This window comes from Mytilus trossulus, chromosome 12, assembly GCF_036588685.1.
Source record: "Mytilus trossulus isolate FHL-02 chromosome 12, PNRI_Mtr1.1.1.hap1, whole genome shotgun sequence".
Taxonomy (NCBI): domain Eukaryota; kingdom Metazoa; phylum Mollusca; class Bivalvia; order Mytilida; family Mytilidae; genus Mytilus; species Mytilus trossulus.
In genome coordinates, this window is record NC_086384.1 from 54,033,948 (window position 1) to 54,057,595 (window position 23,648).

Sequence of the window (23,648 nt, forward strand, 5' to 3'; positions counted from 1 at the left end):
AGACATAACTCTTTCTGGAAAATATCTTTATTGAAAGAGTGCTGAAGGTATCTTCACGAAATCCAAAAATAATATTATTCGTGTGTTTTTATTTTTCTTCTCCTCAGATATAAACAAGTATATTTATAGCAGAAATTTTTGTATTAGCTCTCTGAGTTTCGCGTGTTTCGGAAACATTGCCAAATTTCATTGCTTTGAAATACATATTCTCAAAAAATAGATGACCCCTGTCAATTTAAAAAAAAATATATTCAATCACAGTGATATGACATTGCAACTTTTCGGTTATCAATAAATTTCGTATAATTAAAAAATGATTAAAAAACTTATCTGTTTTCTCAGCAAATTTTGGGGTCACAAAATATTTATCCATGAACTTATTTACATATTTCATGTACAAATGTGCACTACTTAATTATTTAATAATAATTTCCGATTCTTAGTTCGTCTCGTTTGAAGAAAATCTTCATTCCTCCCACCGTTCTATTATATTATATAGTTGTGTCTTTATTTTTCTAATACATAAGAAAATTAACAGTTATTTTATCATTTATTTACTTAGACATATGAATAACTAGAGGTTATTAATAGACGAAGCAATCAAAGCCTTTAACGAAAGTCACGTGATTGTTTAGAATTGGAAGCTTCTTATTTAGTTACAAGTTATTGATTCAAGACTTCTGATGTTTAGTTCTTTTCTGATTACAGGTATTAAAAGTTTCATCGTTGCAAAGCTCTTACGGTAAGAATTTTTATCTTTATAGAAAAAATGATGTGCTAATTATTTGAGTATATGAAGTGTAAATAATTAATTTCAAAATTCTAAAAAGAAACAGTATGATTTAAGTAAAATTAATGAGTTAAATAGTTCACAATATAATAAATTTTTTTTTCTTCTATTTTTATTAAAAACACAACACTCTTAAATTCAACAGCATTTTAATTTGTTTTCTTAAAAAAGATTTTACAAAGTACTTCGTATTCTGATTAATATTTTACAAATAGTCTTTTGATTAGCTTTTTTTAAATAGTAAAAAATATAAATGTGCCCACATAGTATAGCCTCTTTTGTTTTAATTAGAACAAAAAGAAATGAAAAGCTACACTCCTCTAACAACTTGACCTGCTGACCCTTCCAGAATACAAGAGATCACCCAACAGGTTTTGGTGGGGTTTATTCACTTAGTCTGGGGTTTTCTATTTTGATTAATGTACTGTTTGGTTTTGCTTTCCTTTATTGGTTTGTTTTTCGAATTATGAGTTAGAATGTCTCTTTGGTATCCTTCTTTTCTTTGTTGTTTTTCGAATTATGAGTTAGAACGTCTCTTTGGTATCCTTCTTTTCTTTTTTGATTCACGTGTTAATGTCCTGAATTATCACTTTCTATCGACCTTTATCTAAACAGTTGGGTTGATGACCATCACAGCCATTTATTATCAGAACGTGCTAATTTATAAATCTGCTATCCCCCTGAGAAAAAGGGAAATTTGACTATGTATTTGTTTAGGGTTTTCATTTATTGACACGTGACGTCTTTTCCTTTTCCAATGTTTTGTAAGTTATGTGAAAATATGATTTCGCAAGGACAAACATGATATTCAATATTTCATATCAATGTTGTTCACACATTGGTGTCAATATAATAGACTTGCTTTCGACTGTTATCCAAATGAGAGGTTAAGCACATTTTTACACAAGAAAACGCCTGTATCAAGTTATGAATATGACAGGTGTTGTTTTTTTGTTGGAGCTTTTGATTTTTCCATTTTATAAGGGACTTTCAGTTTTGGATTTTCCTTATTGTTTATCTTTTTCCAACTAGTTTAAATGCCTTGAATTGAACGATAACTAGGTTGTTCATTCTCTGTTCTTATCTCATAATGCAAAAACCAAATAGATAAAAAAATAAATGCAAAAAAAAGAATTTAATAAAAAAGATATAATAAAAAGAAATAGAAAGGACACGAAATACTAAAAGTAAGAGCTGCAGATAAATAAAACTACTTTTCTATTAGTAATTGCCTTTATGTTTATTGAACAGTTGTAAAGTAAAACTATTGGGTTTATATACACCTTTGTCAAACGTGTAAAACTTAATATTATAAAAGTAAACTTCATTAATTGCTGGCAAAAGGCAGTTGGTTTTATATGTTTTCTATTTGTCATGTTATATTTTTAGCTGAACGAACGTTAAGTATTTTGGTCAGTGTTGAATGTCGTCCGTTTACCTATAATTACTTACACTCACATCGTTTAATTTATTATTTGTATCTCTTTCAAAGTAAATTTAACTATTGATATATCACCATAGTGTATTGACATTTGATTTCAAATTGTCTACCTGCCTACAGTTTTTTTGGAAATATCAAATGTTAATTTTAAAGAGTTTTTCATAGTTACACAATTTATACGAACAGCTGAAGATACTTTGTGTAAAAGGTTTATGATTGGATTTCTGGAACAGTAATTTGCCTTTGCAACAGGTCACCTACGCACCTTAAGAGAATAAGTTCAATAGTTCTTTACAATAGGCATTAGATTTGACGTCCCTATTCTGACCGGTGGTTGCTCCTAAGACAAAACATACAGCCTGTTATATCTTCATATCTTGGTATTTGATTTCCCATTCCTTAGGGAATGTGATGTTATAAGCATATCTTTGAAAGTTTATGAATTATTTGTCATAACACGTCCACACAAGGTGCGATTGACAGCTTGACATATTTGACAGACTCTTGGTCTTTGCTTAAGACGGCTGGTTGACCTTGTTTACCTTTTTTGTCGTTTATTAACATTATAGATAATAATAAATATGATGCACTTTATTTTCATTAAACATTATCAAAATAGATTCCATTTCAGACATAACGGTAGCATGGAAAGTACAAATACATTTTATAATTCAAGAATGAACTGACGATCTCTATTATAATTCCCTTTGAATTTTACTCGGAGTTCAAAACATAAGGAATACAAACAAAAGATCACTTCAAATAAACGTTCGAAAAATTATAGATGTAAGACATACTTTTGATTTTTAATATTTTAACAATAGGCTAACCGGAAATATTAAAACAAAACACAATACAGCGGATAAGCATAACCCGACTATGGTAGAAAAAATAGACATAAACATAAAGACAAAAAACAACAAACAGTAAATGTTCAAGTCAGCCGGACTTTATTCAGGGGCACACATTGTTGTGTATTTTCATTTTCAATAATATTGAAGATAAGTGTAATCCCAAGTCAGGAGCCTGTAAATTCAGTGGTTGTCGTTTGGTTAGGTATTACATATTTGTTTATCGTTCAATTGAGTATACTCTAGTCCAATGGTTGTTATTAGCTAACATTTGTCAAACTTTCGTGTAATAATGTTAACTTGATAAAATGCAACAATAGTTTATTGATGTTCACGTCTCGTAAATCCATTAGGAAGATACAAAACAAGATATATAGATACTAACCGTATGGGAATATGTATACACTTTATTATATGTTGCAATGTGGTAGACACGGTAAAAAGTATCATATTGGTTACCATATTGAAGACACGGTTAAAAGTATTAACTGAAAAACAAACTCACCGGTTATTTAAAAAAAATGTGGGTCATTAAATCCTGACCAAGTCAAACGATCGACATTATCAATTAGAAAAACTTTGAAAAACAAATTGTTAAAAAGTGGCATTTACTTGGTGTAAGCATCTTTTATGTAAATACAGGATTATACCTGGTTAGTGTCTCCTGGCTATGAATTCATTAATTGCTTTGAATATTCACAACTATTTCAATATGTAATATGACACAGTTCTTAAAACTTAAAACACCGATCTTTTTGTAGCTGTAGGTCCATTTTCCTCAGACATTGTACTAATTGAAAGCTTGATTTTACTTCTTTACTTTGCTCTAGCTTAACCAAGTACCAGGATGTCCTATCACAGAGAATTTAAGTTTTAAAATATATAAACTCTGGAGTCAACATCAGGTTCATCTGAAATATTTTTGGACACTCTTAAACACGCAAGAATCTATTTCATAAAATTGAGAATGGAAATGGGGCAGTTGATTCAATTGGTTTATGTGAAAGATTAGAACTGATTAACTCATTAAAAACACTCCTATTCTATGAAAAATCTATCAAATTTGCCAAAAAATGTCATTTTTCAGATGTGTTTTGTCAAACATGAAAGTGGCCGCATCCATGTTCATCCTCAACCTTTTAGTGTTATGTATTATAATAAAATATAACTTACATTTCAATATTAAAAATGAACATAAATGCGACCACTTTCATTTAAGACGGAAACCATGTAAAATTAAACGAAAATGCTAAAATTGTGAAGATTATAGTAATTTAGCATGACTTAATGATGCTAGTACCCAATATATGTGCAATGTATTGTCAAAAACAGCCCATATTTATGTGCCTGTACATTGTATCAGAAGCATTCTACTTTTCAATATATATCTAAAGGTTTACATTTTATCAAACTGCTATATTTTGTAACCTTAAAGGGGTCTTACTGGACATACACCTTTCGATAGTATAAAAATTGTCTTTTGAAAAACTGGTGTTGAAAGTGTATATTAAAAGAATTAAATTGTTAAATGCAAGCTTACTATATCAAACAATTAGTTTACATTGTGTGAGCAAAGAAACAGCTAACTAGCAAAAAATACTGCTCAAGAGTAGTCTTTTAAAAAGTTTGGTTAAACAATAAATTGTAAAATTTAAATAAAACTGGAGGTATTTGAGGCAATCATATTTATTCTTATGTCATCTTGATTAAAATGCTTCAGAGCAAATACGAATTATATGATATAATAGAACCGTTTACAAATGAGGAATGTCATAATATCCCATGAGCAAACGTAAAATATGCAATGAAAATAGATAATTTACAAAACAATTTCGGTAAAAGTGCAGCTACTGTTAAACGGCTGATGGTAATTGCCTCATTTATTTAACACTTGATTTAAAGTCATGTAAATTTCAATTTTTAGTTCGCATCACAAATATCGGAAATTGAAATTCAGTAATGTATTACAAACCCGTAAATCAATTTCCGCGAGAATTAAGAAGACACATATTTAAGACAATTTTAAGACATTTTTAGATTGGTAAAATCATTTAATGCTTTTATTAACTTTTCGGTGCCTTCGTACCATTTGACTGAAATAGATTGTGGATTGTGATCGAATAACCTATATAAGAATTAACTTTGACATCTGTGTTTTTAGGTGACGCCATAATTTGTACATTACTACCAATAAATCAAGAATCTGTACAACGCTTATGACGGCGAATCGTCTACGTTTGAAGTGAACGTCATATTGCAATGACGTGTAGGAATCCGTTCATTATTTACCACGTGACAAGAAAAAAGTGTAAAACATTTTTCTTTTTTCTTTTTTCTATATGTATATAAAATTCGGATTTCCTTATCTGAGTCGAAAAAGTTGTTTTTAAATTGGGGAAAGAAAACGCCGTCATCATTGTGGTAAGAAAACTGGGCCACGCACCTAGACTATATAAAAAAGTATTTTTCGCTTATCCGGAAAATTGTCGTTATCTTAGTTAAGGAGTTGAGATGGTTTATTTGTGGATTCATTATTTCTCTCTCTCTCTCAAGATACTGTCCAATGATAACATTACTATGATACAGACTATGTTTTGTACATAACACTTTACATGCTGCATTTATATGGTATATTCATATTCTAAGTAGTACAAAGTCAAAGTCAAAGAGTTTATTGATATAAAATCCAAAATTTGTATATGTAAGTACGGATACATCGTTTGTGTGATAAAATTAATAAAAAAATATTAACGCTATATGAGATAGCGATATCGGTTACGGTTGCAAAGGCTTTATAACACCCGCATTAATAATCTGTACTAATATTACGTCATGTCACTTGTATTTTGGAGACATCTGCTTGACTAACATTTTAACGTCTATAAAAAAAAAATTCTCATTTCGAGTATTTCAAATTATGAACTATGATAACTCAACCAGCTAGCTGTTGTAAAGACAGGTATTCAGATAATGGTTTCCTTTAATTGTTCTTTTACAATTCAAATCCGTTCTTATCCTTCTTCTTTTCAGCCCGACCGGTATTGAAGACCTTGCTGCTTTGAGTAGACATCATCGTGGTCCCAGGTTAATTCATTTCGATATCTAAAAAAAAGAAACCGTATGTGAATTTATACCGCAGTCCCACTAGGCCACTTTCGCACTACGATCTGTTAAAAAAAACAGTGCGATCGTACAGATTGCAGTCAGGTCGTAGTGCAATCGTGGTCAGGTCTTCATATTGAGCGTGGCCAACTTTGAACATGTTCAAAACAATCGTGGTAAGGAATCAGGTCGTAGTAGAAGCGTAATGAGAGCGCAATAAGGTCGTAGTAAGATCGAAAAGGTCGCTGTTCCATCGATCATAGCGACAGCGAAAGCGCAATTCTCGTCGGGCAAACTGTGTTATGTTCTAACAGCGACCTACTATGACAATCACGTTCTAACCAAGACCTAAATACGCTTCCATTACGACTATATCACATTTATACCACGCTTATACCGCGCTGTTCAAGACCATCGTATGATTTTAGCGTGCCCATGCCGTCCTCATCACGCTGTTCTTATGACCCGAGACATGGTCGTAGTGAGGACGTGATGAGCGTAGAAAGATCCTGATAATCGTTGTGAGGTCGCAGAATAAGCGTGGTGAGAACGTGATATAATAGTAGCGGGCTCGTTAAAGAAGCATAATGGGGACGTAGTAGCAAAGTGATTGAAACGAAAATTTACATTTTCATGCCGCTTTTACTGCTAGCTCACCACGACCTAAATTTATTTTATATCGCGGTTAGCGTGGTGCGATCGTTGTATAGTGGACGTAACAGAACAAAACGTAACGCGACAATGCTAAAAGGAAAGATTAATACAATATATATATGTATGGATTTTATAGGTAAATATCATTTTCATATGTTCTCGTTATGAAACTGCAAAACCCATGGCAGCCTGTAATTCATTGGTTGTCGTTTGTTTATGTGTTACATATTTTTTTCTTTCATTTTTTAACATAAATAAGGCCGTTAGTTTTCTCGTTTGAATTGTTTTACATTGTCTCATCGGGGCCTTTTATAGCTGACTATGCGATATGGGTTTTGCTCATGGTTGAAGGCCGTACGGTGACCTATAGTTGTTAATGTTTGTGTCATTTTGGTCTTTTGTGGATAGTTGTCTCATTGGCAATCATACCACATCTTCTTTTTTATATGGAATGGCGACTAATATATATCAATTTCATATTTCCGACAAATATACATTAATTCTATATTAGTGGTCATTTGATAGCTAAAACTTGGCTATATAACTCACCATCTTAATGAAAGGTTGTAATATGATTTTTATATTGGATTTGAAATGGTTAATATGTACAACTAATCTGTATATAATTACATCAGTTCTACATGATTATGTCAAAGAGAGATGCCGTTTAGTTAGGTACAGCTGGTGAGCAATTAAGCATGTGCACTCTTGTTCAATGGGATGTAAAACGACAATAGTGCTTGTAATAAAATTAACGGTTCCAATTTTCTTGCACCAGATGCGCATTTCGACAATACATGTCTTTTCAGTGATGCTCGTGGCCAAACTATTTGAAATCCAAAGCTTATATAAAAGATGAAGAGCTATAATCCAAAAGGTCCAAAAAGTAGAGCCAAATCCGTGATAGGAATACGAGCTTTGCATGAGGGAGATACATTCCATAATTTATAAGAATTTCTAATATTTTGTAACAGCAAATTTTAATAGCACAAGCATTTCGTAATTTCATGCCAGTACCGAAGTACTGGCTACTGGGCTGGTGATACCCTCGGGGACTAATAGTCCACCAGCAGAGGCACCGACCCAGTGGTAGTAATAAAATTAACGGTACCAATTTTCTTGAAACAGATGCGTATCTCGACAATACATGTCTCTTCAGTGATGCTCGTGGCCAAAATATTTGAAATCCATTGTAATGCTGTGTTGTGTGTTTCTCTTGAAACAATGATATGACATGATAGTTTCTCCTTTGGAAGGCCACGGCAAAGGTTAAAATACCCAATATATAAGGAAATTTGATACGACTGACATGTCAGTTAGAGGTTTAGCTAGCTATAAAACCAGGATCAATCTACCACTATCTATATAAGAAAATAACTGCACAAAGTCAGGAACATGACAGTTTTCATCCATTCGTTTGATGTTTTTGAGCGTTTGATTTTGTCATTAAATTAAGGACTTTCTTTTTTGAATTTTCCCAGCTTTTGCGCATTGTACAAAATGTAATTATGTCAACACATTCCAATAAGATAACAAAAATGAGCACTGAATTATTCAACAAACGATGTCTCCATGACTGCGCGTGTTTTCCTTGAAAAAATCAACAATACGTAAAGATGTTTGAAAATTTTGAAATATACGGTATAATACCATTCGTAAGCTGGTGGTAAGGGTTGATTGTGTTCACATGTGGTTGTTGCGTTTTACTAATAACCTTTGAATTTGACTTCAAACATTGAACTCTTACATGTAACAAGTCGAAAGAATGTAGCTAATGAACTTGATATTTTCAATATGCTATGCGTGTTATAATTTAAAAGAACCATGCCATGCTGATTAATACAACATTTGCTTTGAAAAATGTACAATTCTCAAATATTTACTTAAGCCATTTAACATTCGATTAAATAGAATTGAAAGTACCGAATAAACTACTAGGTTTATTTATTTGTATTGAAAATATGCAAACTTGAAATGTAATTATGTTTGAACGTATTTTTTTCTTCTGAGAATTGTAGAGGAAACAGAATAAAGATCTAATTAATCTATTCTATACATTCAATTGAGTTGTAGTTTTGGTATTTGATTTGTATTTTCTTCTGTCTTGTAGATTACATTTTGATAATTACAAAAATGTTCACGAAAATGTCAAATAAAATATTACTGTTTTTTCCTCTAAATTTTGCTATTTAAATTAACGGTCCCTTGTGTCTTTTGACATTATTGAAATTTTCAGCTTTCTGTCATAAAAACCATTTAGAATTACAGTAAAAAGATTTATTATTTCGGCATAATTAGTTACAACGTTAAAAAGAAACAGCAGAGCTTATAAATTCTAATAATGGAACGTAATCCGGTTCGACACGCAAGTTACCGAAGTTAATTTTTCTTTTGTGAGAATTTCCCATTTAACACCTATGAAGTGTGTCATTTGCAAATGGCTATTGATCATAATTTTGCTTTAAGTTGACAATGTAAATCTGAAACGCAATGGTTGTCTATGAATTTATAACATTATGTCAGGATATTTTAACTCCAAACTTTATATATGAGATAGTTGGTCTTCTTTATTATTCCATGTGGGTTTGATAAGTGAACATGTGACTCTGTTCGGATAAGGATAACAATTAACTCAATACGGTAAGACTATAGATAATAATTGGGTTAATAGATAACAATTAACTCAATACGGTAAGACTATAGATAATAATTGGGTTAATAGATAACAATTAACTCAATACGATAAGACTATACATAATAATTGGGTTAATAGATAACAATTAACTCAATACGGTAAGACTATAGATAATAATTGGGTTAATAGATAACAATTAACTCAATACGGTAAGACTATAGATAATAATTGGGTTAATAGATAACAATTAACTCAATACGATAAGACTATACATAGTAATTGGGTTAATAGATAACAATTAACTCAATACGGTAAGACTATAGATAATAATTGGGTTAATAGATAACAATTAACTCAATACGGTAAGATTTATAATACATAATACTTGGGTTTATAGACTAATCTCGTATAAACGAAATTTGACTCCATTGACATTTCGACAGTTTACCTACTTTTTGGTTTGACATTTTGTTACTCGGTCGAGTAAGATCAACTAATGGTCAAGAAGTGGTCAAGTAAGATCAACATACATGTATTAGGAAAACAATGTGCAAGTTTGGGGAAGATTGTTGTATTCGAATTTTAACTCGGATGTTTTATCGAAAGGTTAGCTTCTTTTTTGTTGGACATTCTGGTAGAACCTCCAATAGCAAATCATAGTGGGGAAGATTATATGTCTTTTGTTTTCTTTACATGCAAAATCAGCGGAAACAGTTCACATTTCCCAAAGTGCGATTGTAAGCTTGATTTTCCTTCTTTTAGTTGCTCTTACTTTACCGAGTACAAGGAGGTCCTACCACATAGAAGGTAACCTGTAGAAAAAAAATGGACATCGGAGTCAAAATTCGATAATATGAAAATATTCCATTAATCGTTTATAAATATACCATATCAACACCAATGGCATGTAGAGTTGAAGTTTTCGTGTTTCATTATGTATATGTTTGCACCTGTCCTAAGTGAGGAATCTGATGTACAGTAGTTGTCGTTTGTTTATGTAATATATACGTGTTTCTCGTTTCTCGTTTTGTTTATATAAATATAGATAAGACCGTTGGTTTTCCCGTTTGAATGGTCACTATAGTAATTTTGGGGCCCTTTATAGCTTGTTGTTCGGTGTGAGCCAATGCTCCGTGTTGAAGGCCGTACCTTAACCTGTAATGGTTTACTTCTTAAATTGTTATTTGGATGGAGAGTTGTCTCATTGGCTTTCACACCACATCTTTCTATATATATCTATGTGATATTTCAACTTCTAAATCGCTCGATTTTGAAAAGTCGTTAATAAATTTATCAACAGAAGTTAGGTCATTGGACATCTCCTTGTCATAGTGGTGGGACAGCTATAGTTTCCTCTTTGTTTTTTTTTGTTGTTTAATTTTGTAACAATTTAAACTTTATCTCAAAGCAATCGACTATTGTTCTTCAAATTGTCAGCTTACACGTAAAGAAGTTAATTCATTTTAATCCTAGCAATGTCCGCTTCTTGTGCCTTTTTTTAATTTTCTATGGGAACAGTGTATATTTTCCTGATTTTTCATTACTTCCATGTTGTAACTACAAGTATTTAAATCGGTCTAGGCTAGACATATAGCTGAATTTTAAACAATAGTGGCGCACATCTCAAATACATTTAGTTGTAGCGTTTCTTGTATAATAACGTAAACACATCGCAAATCATTAAAAAAAATGTATTTTCCCTTTGCTATGGCACATGTAAAATTTCAAATGGTATGTATTGAATTGATAAATGATTGAACTTTGGAGTTTAACGCCACTTTCAGTATAGTGAGCCATGACATGGCGGCCAGTTCATATGATCGAGGCAGCCGGAGTACCTGGGAGCCAAGGCTCCGTGTTAAACACAGTATAATTGACCTATAATAGTTAACTTTATAAATTATGATTTGGATGGAGAGTTGTCTGATTGGCACTCATACCACATCTTCATAGATCTATTGTTTGTACCAAATGTTTAAATCCAGTAAGTCATAAAAACTATTCACATATATATGCAGTTTGATAAAATAATCTGAATCAATTTACAAGGCCTTTGTTAGTTGTGTATGTTTTTTAATCAGTAGTTTTGGTAGATTTTTATGTTTCGGAGTTTAGTATGACGCCCATTTTCGCAAAAACATTTTTGATAAGGAGACATCTCAAGTCCGCCTCACATTTCCTTTACCTTTTCATTTACTAGATGTTTATCTGTTTGATCTATATAAAACAAACTATAAATGCTAAAATTAAGAATCACTTCTGAACAGCAACTTAATTTTTAAAAAAGCACTACTTTGTGAAAAGACAAAACCATTTTACGAACGTTGTACATATCGTTCGCAAAAGTTTCCTGTAGGAACAATACTTGTAATTATGCTATATTTGTTCTCTAAATAGGTCAAGAAGTAGACTTTAAAATTGTTTCAATGAGAAGGACTAGGGAGCTACCATTTGATTTTTAGGGGGCTAGGATGAAAAATGTTGTTCTGCATTTTTTTTAGTTGTAATCTCTGTCCTGCCTTTTCATTTTTCACTCTATCCGGTCCTGCTTTTTTTTTTAGTTTATGCTGACTTTTTTTAAATAAATTGTCATCCTGACTTTTTTTTTTGTAAGTGTCTCATCCTGCCTTTTTTTTTTACTCAAAACTCCTGTCCTGACTATTTTTTTCAAATTTCATCCTAGCCACCCCCACCCCCCATAACAATCAAATGGTAGCTCCCTAAATTATGCTGTACATATAGGTGAACAAGTAGAGTGTAAAATTGTATCAATGAGTAGGACCAATTAATGCTATATTTATTCTCAGTCTAAACAGTTCAACGAGTAGACCATGAGTAGGGCTTCACCGATTTAACATTCACCCTATTGACTTGACTTAGTGCTTGTTTTAAGCATTATTCTATGTCGTTACTTATGTTACACCAAAGCAGAGAGATCTCGTATACGACATCGTATTAAGGTAATTGAATAGCTGTAATTGAAGACTTTCTGACAAATTAATGGTGATGAAGAGATATACAATCGCTATACTATAACAAAATCGATCACAACAACACATATAATACTATATAACTTATAGAATAAAACCATCACGATGTTTGCTTAGTAGTCAGCACTTCTGTGTTGTCACGTATTCTGTTAGTTTCACAACAACACATATACTACTATATAACTTATAGAATAAAACCATCACGATGTTTGCTTAGTAGTCAGCACTTCTGTGTTGTCACGTATTCTGTAAGTTTCACAACAACACATATAATACTATATAACTTATAGAATAAAACCATCACGATGTTTACTTAGTAGTCAGCACTTCTGTGTTGTCACGTATTCTGTAAGTTTCACAACAACACATATAATACTATATAACTTATAGAATAAAACCATCACGATGTTTACTTAGAAGTCAGCACTTCTGTGTTGTCACGTATTCTGTAAGTTTCACAACAACACATATAATACTATATAACTTATAGAATAAAACCATCACGATGTTTACTTAGTAGTCAGCACTTCTGTGTTGTCACGTATTCTGTAAGTTTCACAACAACACATATAATACTATATAACTTATAGAATAAAACCATCACGATGTTTACTTAGTAGTCAGCACTTCTGTGTTGTCACGTATTCTGTAAGTTTCACAACAACACATATAATACTATATAATTTATAGAATAAAACCATCACGATGTTTGCTTAGTAGTCAGCACTTCTGTGTTGTCACGTATTCTGTTAATTTCACAACAACACATATAATACTATATAACTTATAGAATAAAACTATCACGATGTTTGCTTAGTAGTCAGCACTTCTGTGTTGTCACGTATTCTGCAAGTTTCACAACAACACATATAATACTATATAACTTATAGAATAAAACCATCACGATGTTTACTTAGTAGTCAGCACTTCTGTGTTGTCACGTATTCTGTAAGTTTCACAACAACACATATAATACTATATAACTTATAGAATAAAACCATCACGATGTTTACTTAGTAGTCAGCACTTCTGTGTTGTCACGTATTCTGTAAGTTTCACAACAACACATATAATACTATAGAATTTATAGAATAAAACCATCACGATGTTTACTTAGTAGTCAGCACTTCTGTGTTGTCACGTATTCTGTAAGTTTCACAACAACACATATAATACTATATAACTTATAGAATAAAACCATCACGATGTTTACTTAGTAGTCAGCACTTCTGTGTTGTCACGTCTTCTCAGTGGTATGGTCATATTTATTAATTATAGTAGACAGAACTTCGAATTGTTCGAAATACAACAGATTATCTACCTTTACAATAGATTACTTTAGCTCTATTTGGCAAAGCCTTTCAAAATTTTGGGTCCTCAATTTTCTTCAGCTTCGAACTGTATATGCCCGTTTTAACTTGTTTTATTCGAGTGATTATTTTTTTCTAACGAAACCGAGCGTCAGGCATAGGAAATGATTATCCGTCTCCGATAAGGGACAACCATTTAACTTTAAAAAGGGGATAATGGATTTTTGTCTGAGTTAGGCATATTTGAACGGGTATTTAAATTTTTCAACATTTTTAGTAAAAAAATATATTTCAAAATTTGACACTTGAAGGTACAAATGTATGGAGAAAATCGGGATTCAGAATGTTTTTTTCTTTGTCATCTGATTGGCCACAATATTTGAAAGTTCCTTTTTTTCAGCAAATAAGGGATCAGAATATTTTTCAAACAAGATATGTCATTGTGGCCATCTTTTAAATCAGTTGTCTCGATTAGCTGTTGTTTTTATACGTTTCCGATGACGTCATAAAACAATTGACCATTTGAGCAAAATACAGTCTAAGTTGAAGTTATAACTTATATTTTTACTCATTTATCTATTATTGTTAGAATCATGATGGTAATTATCATTTCATTCTTGATGTTGGATATTCATCCCTGGAATTTCAAAGGGTTCATGATGCCAATTCCTGTGTATTGATTTCGTTAACCATTGTGTTGTATATTTAACTTTGTTGCCACCTTCTCCTTTTCTCATTGGTATTTTCATTAAGAATACAGTACATTTCACATTTACTTTTTCTAACAAAAGCCATTAAAATAATCCATTGTTTGAGAATTTACCTTGGGCTCTTTAATCATTTGTTCTTCAATTTGAAATCGTCTTTTCCAATTGCAGTGGGAACATCAAAGAACATAACCTTTATGGAGTACACATACTTAGACATATACATTAGCTTGATATTATTGCTTTTAGTTCTGTGTTTCTTATTAATTTGATTGTTTGATTGTTGGTGCATCAAAGCAACTTGGAATAGCGAGGCGATGAATATGAAATGGACAATATAAAGTTAAGATGAAAAGAATTTATTACTGATCATAAAATGAACGTGTAACGAACATGAAATTTAAGTAACTTGCAATTAACTTGTAATGAACGTGAAAGTAACTTGCAATGAACTTGACTGTAATGAACATGAAAGTAACTTGCAATGAACTTGACTGTAATGAACATGACAGTAACTTGCAATGAACTTGACTGTAATGAACATGAAAGTAACTTGCAATGAACTTGACTGTAATGAACGTGAAAGTAACTTGCAATGAACTTGACTGTAATGAACATGAAAGTAACTTGCAATGAACTTGACTGTAATGAACATGACAGTAACTTGCAATGAACTTGACTGTAATGAACATGAAAGTAACTTGCAATGAACTTGACTGTAATGAACATGAAAGTAACTTGCAGTGGGCACATGTCATGAACATGAAAGTAACTTGCAATGAACTTGACTGTAATGAATATGAAAGTAACTTGTAATGAACTTGTAATGAACATGAAAGTAACTTGCAATGAACTTGTAATGAACATGAAAGTAACTTGCAATGAACTTTTAATGAACATAAAAACAACTTGCAAAGAACTTGAAAAATGTAAAAAAAATAGTGTTTGAAAACCATTAACGTTTTTGAGTTATTTTATCTTGTGAATGAAAATATAAATAGACTAAGTGTAAATTAGCCCTACCTTTTACGAGGTGATAATTTAATAACAATGAATGGTATTTTGAATTTATGGACATGTGTTAAAAAAAAGATATAAAAATTGTCCAGAAATACGACATCATAAGGTTAGATCCTTAAAACCCCCACATATTTACTGTGCGAGAAGTAAACACAAAGAAAGTGTGAACATAGTAGGATGAGGCTTTTATCTGAATACCTTATTATAAAATTTAAATACGACAGACACAACACGCTTCTCGTTAAAGCTTTATTATAACTATCTGAAATATAGCAGTGCAAAAAAGACGTCAATTTATTTGATATCATCACTATTACTTATTGTCAAACAACTAAATAGCTATAAGAACAAAACCTGTGTATATATAAATAACTCCCTAAATAGGAAAAAATAACAGCAACCGGAGCTCCATGTAAACTTAAAAACGGAAAACAGCAACCGGAGCTCCAAATAAACGGAAAAACGGAAAAAACAGCAACCGGAGCTCCAAGTAAACTTAAAAACGGAAAAAAAGCAACCGGAGCTCCAAGTGAATTTTAAAATCGGAAAAACAGCAACCGGAGCTCCAAGTAAACTTTAAAACGGAAAAACAGCAACCGGAGCTCCAAGTAAACTTTAAAACGGAAAAACAGTAACCGGAGCTCCAAGTAAACTTTAAAACGGAAAAACAGCAACCAGAGCTCCAAGTAAACTTTAAAACAGAAAAACAGCAACCAGAGCTCCAAGTGAACTTAAAAAGGGAACAACAATAAACGGAGCTCCAAGTGAACTTAAAAACGAAAACACACCAAGCGGTGCTCCAAGTAAACTTAAAAACGGAAAGTGTTTTATCAAAATACTTCTTTTTTAGCTCATCAAATGATTGGAAGACAATTGTCATTATCATTACAGGATGTTTTGAATTTGTCATTGAGAAAACACTTAAGCAACAAAAAGAGCAAAATGGTACATTGAGTTGATTTTCAATGGTAACTATCATTTCCCCTTAAGTTATGGTTCGGTGTGCTTATATACGGCGTTACATACATTAGCTAGTTTGCAATGTTTACATTTTGAAGACGTCCGGGGTTTTGACCATTTGCACTTTATTGATTTACCATGAAGTTTGGTATGTTTGTTATAGTTTTTTACAAGAAATAGTAATAATGAATCGTCAAGAGTCAGAGTAATATACCTTTAGGAATCTTCACTTCTCTTGTTTTTGAATTATTGTCATATATTCGGATCCTCTGGTATTATCCATGTAGTGCCATTAAAGATTTCCCACACGAACCCTTATGTTTCATGATTATATTACATATAATTTCATATTTGAAATTCCTATAAAATCCTTCTTATATCTTTATATTATTTTAAAGACAAAAAGAGTGGTAATGTAAAATGCAAGAAATGTCTAGAAATATTTCCCGCCGAATTTTTAATGGCTTAAATCTCGAAAACGAAATAACACGGACCCTTCATTTTTCTGTTCTTTAAGTGCCTATCACTTTATAACATTCTTTTAAAAAGTTTGTTATTCTAAAACATAGTAGCGCACATCCTTAAAAACAAAATGAATGAAATTGAGAATAGAAATCCATGTATTAAGGAATGTGACCTTGACCACCGCACCTTTCCGTATTGGTTGCATTTTTAAGATTTGTGGCAACCTAATGACATACACTGACCTATATCATTAGGTTGCGTTAATATTGGAAGTTCTGTTCATTAAAATCTTTCACACATTATTGACGTTGCGGTATAGGCATTCGATTGTTCAAACGTCATATGACCACTAATTGTATTGGGGAAAGTTGTTAAAATTCATGCCCCCTCACAATAAATAATTCACATTCATCACTTTTGTAATAAGATCAAATAGGTGGTTAGTTTTTCATCATTTCATGTTATGTTATTCATCATATAACAAACATTTGGATTCGACTTTTGGTTTGATTTTTCTAAGTGAAAATGTGCTAAAATATGCTCAATTGTAATGAGGCTACAAGTTGTTAAATGGTGATCGGCTACATAAAAGTGTTTATTAATCAATTTGTAAGTGGAGAACATATAAAAGACAGTTTCAATTGATAAAGAGGTAAGATTGTTAATTTGTGAAAAAAAAATGTGAAGATTTATAAAGTAAGTATCCATCATTCATTTCAAACCTTTCATCCGGGACGTTGATGAGTTCTTCCGAAATATACCTCTTTTTTTCTTTTGTTTTTTTCTTACTTCACTCCCCCTCCTGAAGATACTGAGCTAATATAAGTGATTATACGAAAACGAAAGCTTTATTCATTTTCGGTATAGGTATTTACTACAAAATATAAGCTCTTAGACTATATTGATCTTAACCAACAAAAACGTAAATTTATAATACATGTAATGGTTTACAAATCGATCAACCCGTTTCTTTTCGGCTGATAAACTTTGACTAAGAACGTAAGCAGCGGTCGAAAACATTCTTGTCGTTTTGACCCAATAGTTGAGACACAAAAGTTTTGTCTCTGTCCTCCACATGCATGACATATTTGCCACTGGACGTTAAGCAGCCAATATTAAATTCATCAACCTGTCTTTATGGTTTATATACGTTATCAGTGTGTTTCAGATGCATTTGAACTGCAGCATTTCATTATTAAAGACTGTAATTCTAAATAATTATTAAAGTCTACCATTTCAGTTATTGAGTACAATTCCATTGAAATTAAGCGTCACAATATTTCGTTCGTAAGTATAAAAAGTTATCAATTTGTTAACAGAAGACAAACTTCCCTTTTCCTTAAATATGCTGACTTTTGCCTTTTTTATACTGAGCAATGAATCTTAATGAATAAATACTTAACCAAACTGGAACATATAAACCATACTATCACAGCCTTATATTTCATTAATTAAGCTTCTTATTAAGTATAATACTGCTTAAGATTTTTATATGCGATTGAAAATTGTATTACTTATTACATGTTTGACATCATGTATGAAGTATTGAATGAAACACAACCAGGGACGTATAGGAGCCAGGGGTAATGGGACAGAACTTACTCTAAAACTGTTGTTCAAATATGAAAAAAAAAAACTTAATGGATTCATGCATTCAACTTCAAACGCAAAACGAATATGATAGACAGCAAATAACGCAACAATTGATTTATAATCTGTAAGCTAGGGACAGGCATATACAGAAAGTGATATGGGACAGGCATATACAGAAAGTGATATAAGCTAGAGACAGGCATACACAGAACGTGGTAGAGTTCAATATGTTTGCAAGACGGTCCAATCCTGCCAAAAAAGAGAAATATATATATTTATATATGTAACAATAAACAAAATCATATAGATAGTAAGTAACGGCGAACGTTGAATTATAATAGCCTCCTGACTAGGGACAGGCATATACAACGTAACAGGGTTAAAACGTGTTTCAGAAACGGGTAAATCCTTCTCAACTTCCCAGTACTCTTATCAAGAAATCCTTTAACATTCTGATGGTGTATGTATACTAGTTGTAATGGCATAAACAGAAACTAAATATCAAATGTCCAGACACAACCAATCTTTAAGTGACTGTAAATATATTTTTTTAATGTTGATGTCAATTTGACTTTTGATGATCATCTTTTTATATATAGACTCAATTGAAATGTTATCGAATCCGAAACGACTCAATTGTAATGTCATTTTAAAGAGAAAATCAAACATTTAGTTTGACCTTTTCAAAGATGTTTTTGGTGGGGTTCGTGCTGTTTATTCTTTAGTTTACCATGTTATGTCTTCTATACTATTATTTGTCTTTTTTTTTTTGCCATGACGTTGTCAGTTTATTTTCAATCTATGAGTTTGACTATCCCTCTGGTATCTCTCGTCCTTTTTTTGCTTCTTATTCTTTAATATAACAAGCTTTTTAAAATAGTGTTATAAATTATTAGAATATAAACAACGAAACTTTTCGACTTTGAGTTTGAACGTCATTTTGATATTTTTCGCCTCTCTTTTTAAACTTCGTGAAATCCCGATTAAAATGCATTTCGATTATTATTAAACACTGGACACTTCTATAAAAGAGTTGCGAATGCCCAGAGTAATCGATAAATTGCGCCATATAATTGCAAATATTAATTCAAAATTAAAGCATTTGCCTCTTTAATTTTTTTCAAGGATTCTTAATGCTAGTAAACCCGAAGTTAAAGTCTCGTAATAAATCTCGAATTCACATCCTGATACCAATACGACGGTGAATCACGTGGTCAATCAATATTTGCAGTCCTCTAATTTTCCCAAATTTCTCAAAAACTCCTGTTCCTATCGCGGCGCATTATATATAATTAGTTGTGTTACTTTTGACAGGTAAAAACTTAGTCTAGATAATATTAAATCGCATTCGACATCTAAAAATAACACTGTGTGTCATTCCATCTTTGTTTTCCTATTCCATCTTATGTAAAAATGTTGATTTGAAAATTTCATAAAAATCACGATTTATTTTTTGATTAACTCAAAAGACACTATAAGAATCTAAATCTTATAAAAACAAAATCAGACTATTGACATTTCTAAGAATAAAATCTTTAAAAAACATTCTTTTATCATTATAAACTTTGAAGTTTGATTAATTTGCACCAATATTATGCATTACTTTCATTAATTTTCGTGCTCTTCAAAGGAATCCGTCAAAACACAAAATCCTTTATTCTATAAAAAAAAACTTATTTAAAACAAGATCACTACTGACGACACATGTTAAGTCATTTAAAAATTTATTTTTGAAGTGAGGGAAATAATTTGCATTTGCATTCCTTTTATCTTTGTATATTTTCACTCTATAGAATTATAGGCTTATATAACAGGATATTGTTTCATTACTGAATTAATTAGGAGACACCATAAAAAACAAAAAAAAAATACATATTTACATTTTTGCAATTCAATGGTTCCTGAAATCTTAAAGAAGTCTCGGAAGAAGGTAAGGGACTTGCTTAGAAACGCAATGTTAAATGGTAGAAGTTGGTTGAATTAAGAATAAATCTTTTTTTAATGATCATTTAATTACATAGGTGCAAAGTCTTCAAGGAAAATAATGGTAATTCTGATTTTAAAAGAGACTTTCACACGTTACAAATCGATTGATCTTTCCTCGTTTCCTCTTTAGTTTTTCCTTTCTCTATTCTTTGTCAATATAATTAAGGATATGTGGTATGAGTGCAAATAAGACAACCCTCCATCAAAATTTCAATTTGTAAAAGTTAACCACTATACGTCAATGTACGGCCATCAACACGAAGCATTGGCTCACACCGAAAAATCAAACGGGCTAGTATACATAAAAAATAAGAAACGAGAAACACCTTAGCACCTTACACTAAAACGACAACCACTGAACAACAGCCTCCTGACTTGGGACAGGTGCTTAAATTTGAAGCGGGTTTATTCTTATCATTTTAAAAGAATGACAAAAATACACCTCAATGCCTCAACACTTCAATGGACACAGGAGTGTTTGCATTTGGGTTTACGCTAAAATAATAATGGATCAAGCGTACATAAATAAGGGTGAACACATTTATTTACATTGCCATATTACCACGCTTCTATTTTGTCCATCTTATGAAACTTCATTCATTCTTTATTCTTGCCATCTTAAGTAGACTTTATTATCTAAGACAACTGAATCATCAAAAGTGTTGACATACTGAATGATACAAAACAACAATATGACCTTGTAAAGAACTACAGCAATTGCCATGATGTATAGTATATGTTCAGATAAAATAAACAGTGTAAATGCATATTTCACGTTTTTCTTGGTTCTTCACTTAGTACTGACAGCAGACAATTGGTTTTAACCGTTAGATATCTTTTTTTAACTAATGTTCAAAACCTTACTCAAATGTTTTTAAAACATTTTTGTAATTGTTTTTGAAATTGATCCGTTTTTTTTCCACGGTGGCTTGAAAAGTAGAAGTATAATTAATATCAATCTAAAATAAATTGTATTGTAACGGTTTGACCTTTTCTGTAAATCGGTAAAGTTGCTGTCAATGTGTTAAATAAAACATAATTTGTATCATTAAGGACTCTGGAACTACTTTATTTCCGAGTTAAACACTTGACTAACTCTACTTCCGTGATGCCCTTGTCAAGGCTTATTTACAAATAGTTTGGTAAATGAAAAATTATATTATTAATGACTCAGCAGGAATTGATGCTATCAATATCCAGCAAATGGTATTACGTTTTTTTTTTTTTTTGCTCTTTTCAAACAAAAGAGGTTAAATATTCAATAGAAAGCCAATGGCCTAATTTGTATTTTCGAAAAACAAACATGAAAGTACGATATTTCAATCAAATCCTTTTAGAGGATATTTAATGGTAATCACAAACTATATATATGACCTAGACAAACACATGTCATGATTGGTTAAAAAATAAGACAACAATCGAAAAACATCACTGTTACAATATAAGACGAAATACAAAGTGTCATACATTAAAAACTTGAATATATGCACCACGTCAGGACCATGAAATTCGGTAGATGAGTTTGAGCTTTTGGTCTTATAAATTAATAAGAGACTTTTCGTTTTGAATCCATCGGAATTCGGTATTTTTTGTTATTTACTTGTTATAGTTATTGACCAAGCAAGTCGGTATATAGAATTTAATCTGCACAGCTCAGGTGACCCTTGTTAACCCGAACGACGAAGGAGTTCAAGCTAAGATGAAAAATTTTACTCATGCCATGTGTTAATTTATAATAAGGTATTGTGGTAGGATTGCCAATTAAAAACAATCCAACATAGTAAATCTGACGTGGATTTAAGCAATATCAGGTCAGTGTACGACCTTCAACAAGGAGCAAAACCTGTTTCGTATAACAAAGCATACATTTTCCCAATAAAAGAACCTGAGACATAGTTCAAAAGACAAGAAAGAAACCGAGGATTAGGAATTTAACTTTATCGTTTGTAACGATCATTTTGATTGGATAATGTCAGACATTTTCTATGAAAACGTTCGTGCAGACGACGATTGACAGATTTTAAATGCATGTTTTAACGTTGTTTTCTATCAGTTAAATTAGAATGGAGACAACAATATAATTGTATTTTAAGCTTCGACGCGTCACCAGAAAACTTAAATTGCGACCATCAAATCACCAATTGCTGCTGTCGGAGCTTAAAATACTATGCAGTTATCTCTTAAATCACATGTAAGAGATAGAGTTGATTTTAGTGGCAAGGATTCCGCAACTAATGCGGCTATGAGTAGAATTTAAGATAATAAGACGAAGAAAGTCGGCCAACAAAATGGTAAACAGAAAATAAAACCAAATAAAGCCAAAAATAGTCATACCGTAATCGTTAAATTGAGCAATACAAATTTCAATTTAGAATATAGGATAAATCTGAATGCTAAATGTGCAAATATGAGGGTCTGTCTTGGTTTTCTAGAAAGGCTAATATTACAGAAAAACCAAAAAGGACAAAAATAAAACAACAAATGGAGTAAAATGGGACGTTGAAATATAAAGAATAGAGACTAATGGGCATAATGATTAAACAATAGAGAAAAAAGACGTAAAAATTAAAAAAAACAAAATTGAAGGAACCCCTATTCAGACCTCCTTATATTCTTCCAAAGCTCAAAACAAACAAGAAATATTGTATCTGAGGGTAACTGTCATAAGTACAGACAAATCTCTTCAAACATGTAATACAAAAACTGATTCTGTTCGAGACAAACTAATCATTTCCTAGTTAATGGTAGTAAATGTATATTTAAGAAAGCAAATCCCCTCGTTAACTATACTTATCAGACTTCAATATCCTGAACTTAGCATTACCGTAATCTGTTTTTTGTAATTGAAAGACGTGATCTGTAATACGGGTTTTAGCTCGTTCGGACAACCTTGTCGCTTTTCGAAAATATCATAATAACTACAAGTTGGAAAGTATGAATAACAAAATATCTGAAAGAACCAATTTATGTTTTGTTTTCAAATTAGTTCCCAGCAGGTTTAAAATATGTCTTTTGTTCAATTGTTATGATTTGACTTTGAGATAAATAAGGGGACAATCTGTTGATTTTTGGGGGCGGGGAAGAGAACGCGTTAAAGATGAATATCCTTGCCTGGTAAAGCAGAGAAAAGAATCATGTACACAA

General features: G+C 31.6%; 1 protein-coding gene across 1 annotated transcript in view; it reads left to right on the plus strand.

The window, feature by feature from the left end:
• Positions 1-693: 693 nt before the first annotated feature.
• LOC134692855 (G-protein coupled receptor dmsr-1-like) overlaps positions 694-23,648 on the plus strand; it is a 65,370-nt gene continuing 42,415 nt past the window's right edge. Inside the window, exon 1 of the mRNA XM_063553462.1 lies at positions 694-742. The gene's annotated coding sequence lies outside the window, so the exon portion shown is untranslated. The remainder of the gene's footprint in view (positions 743-23,648) is intronic.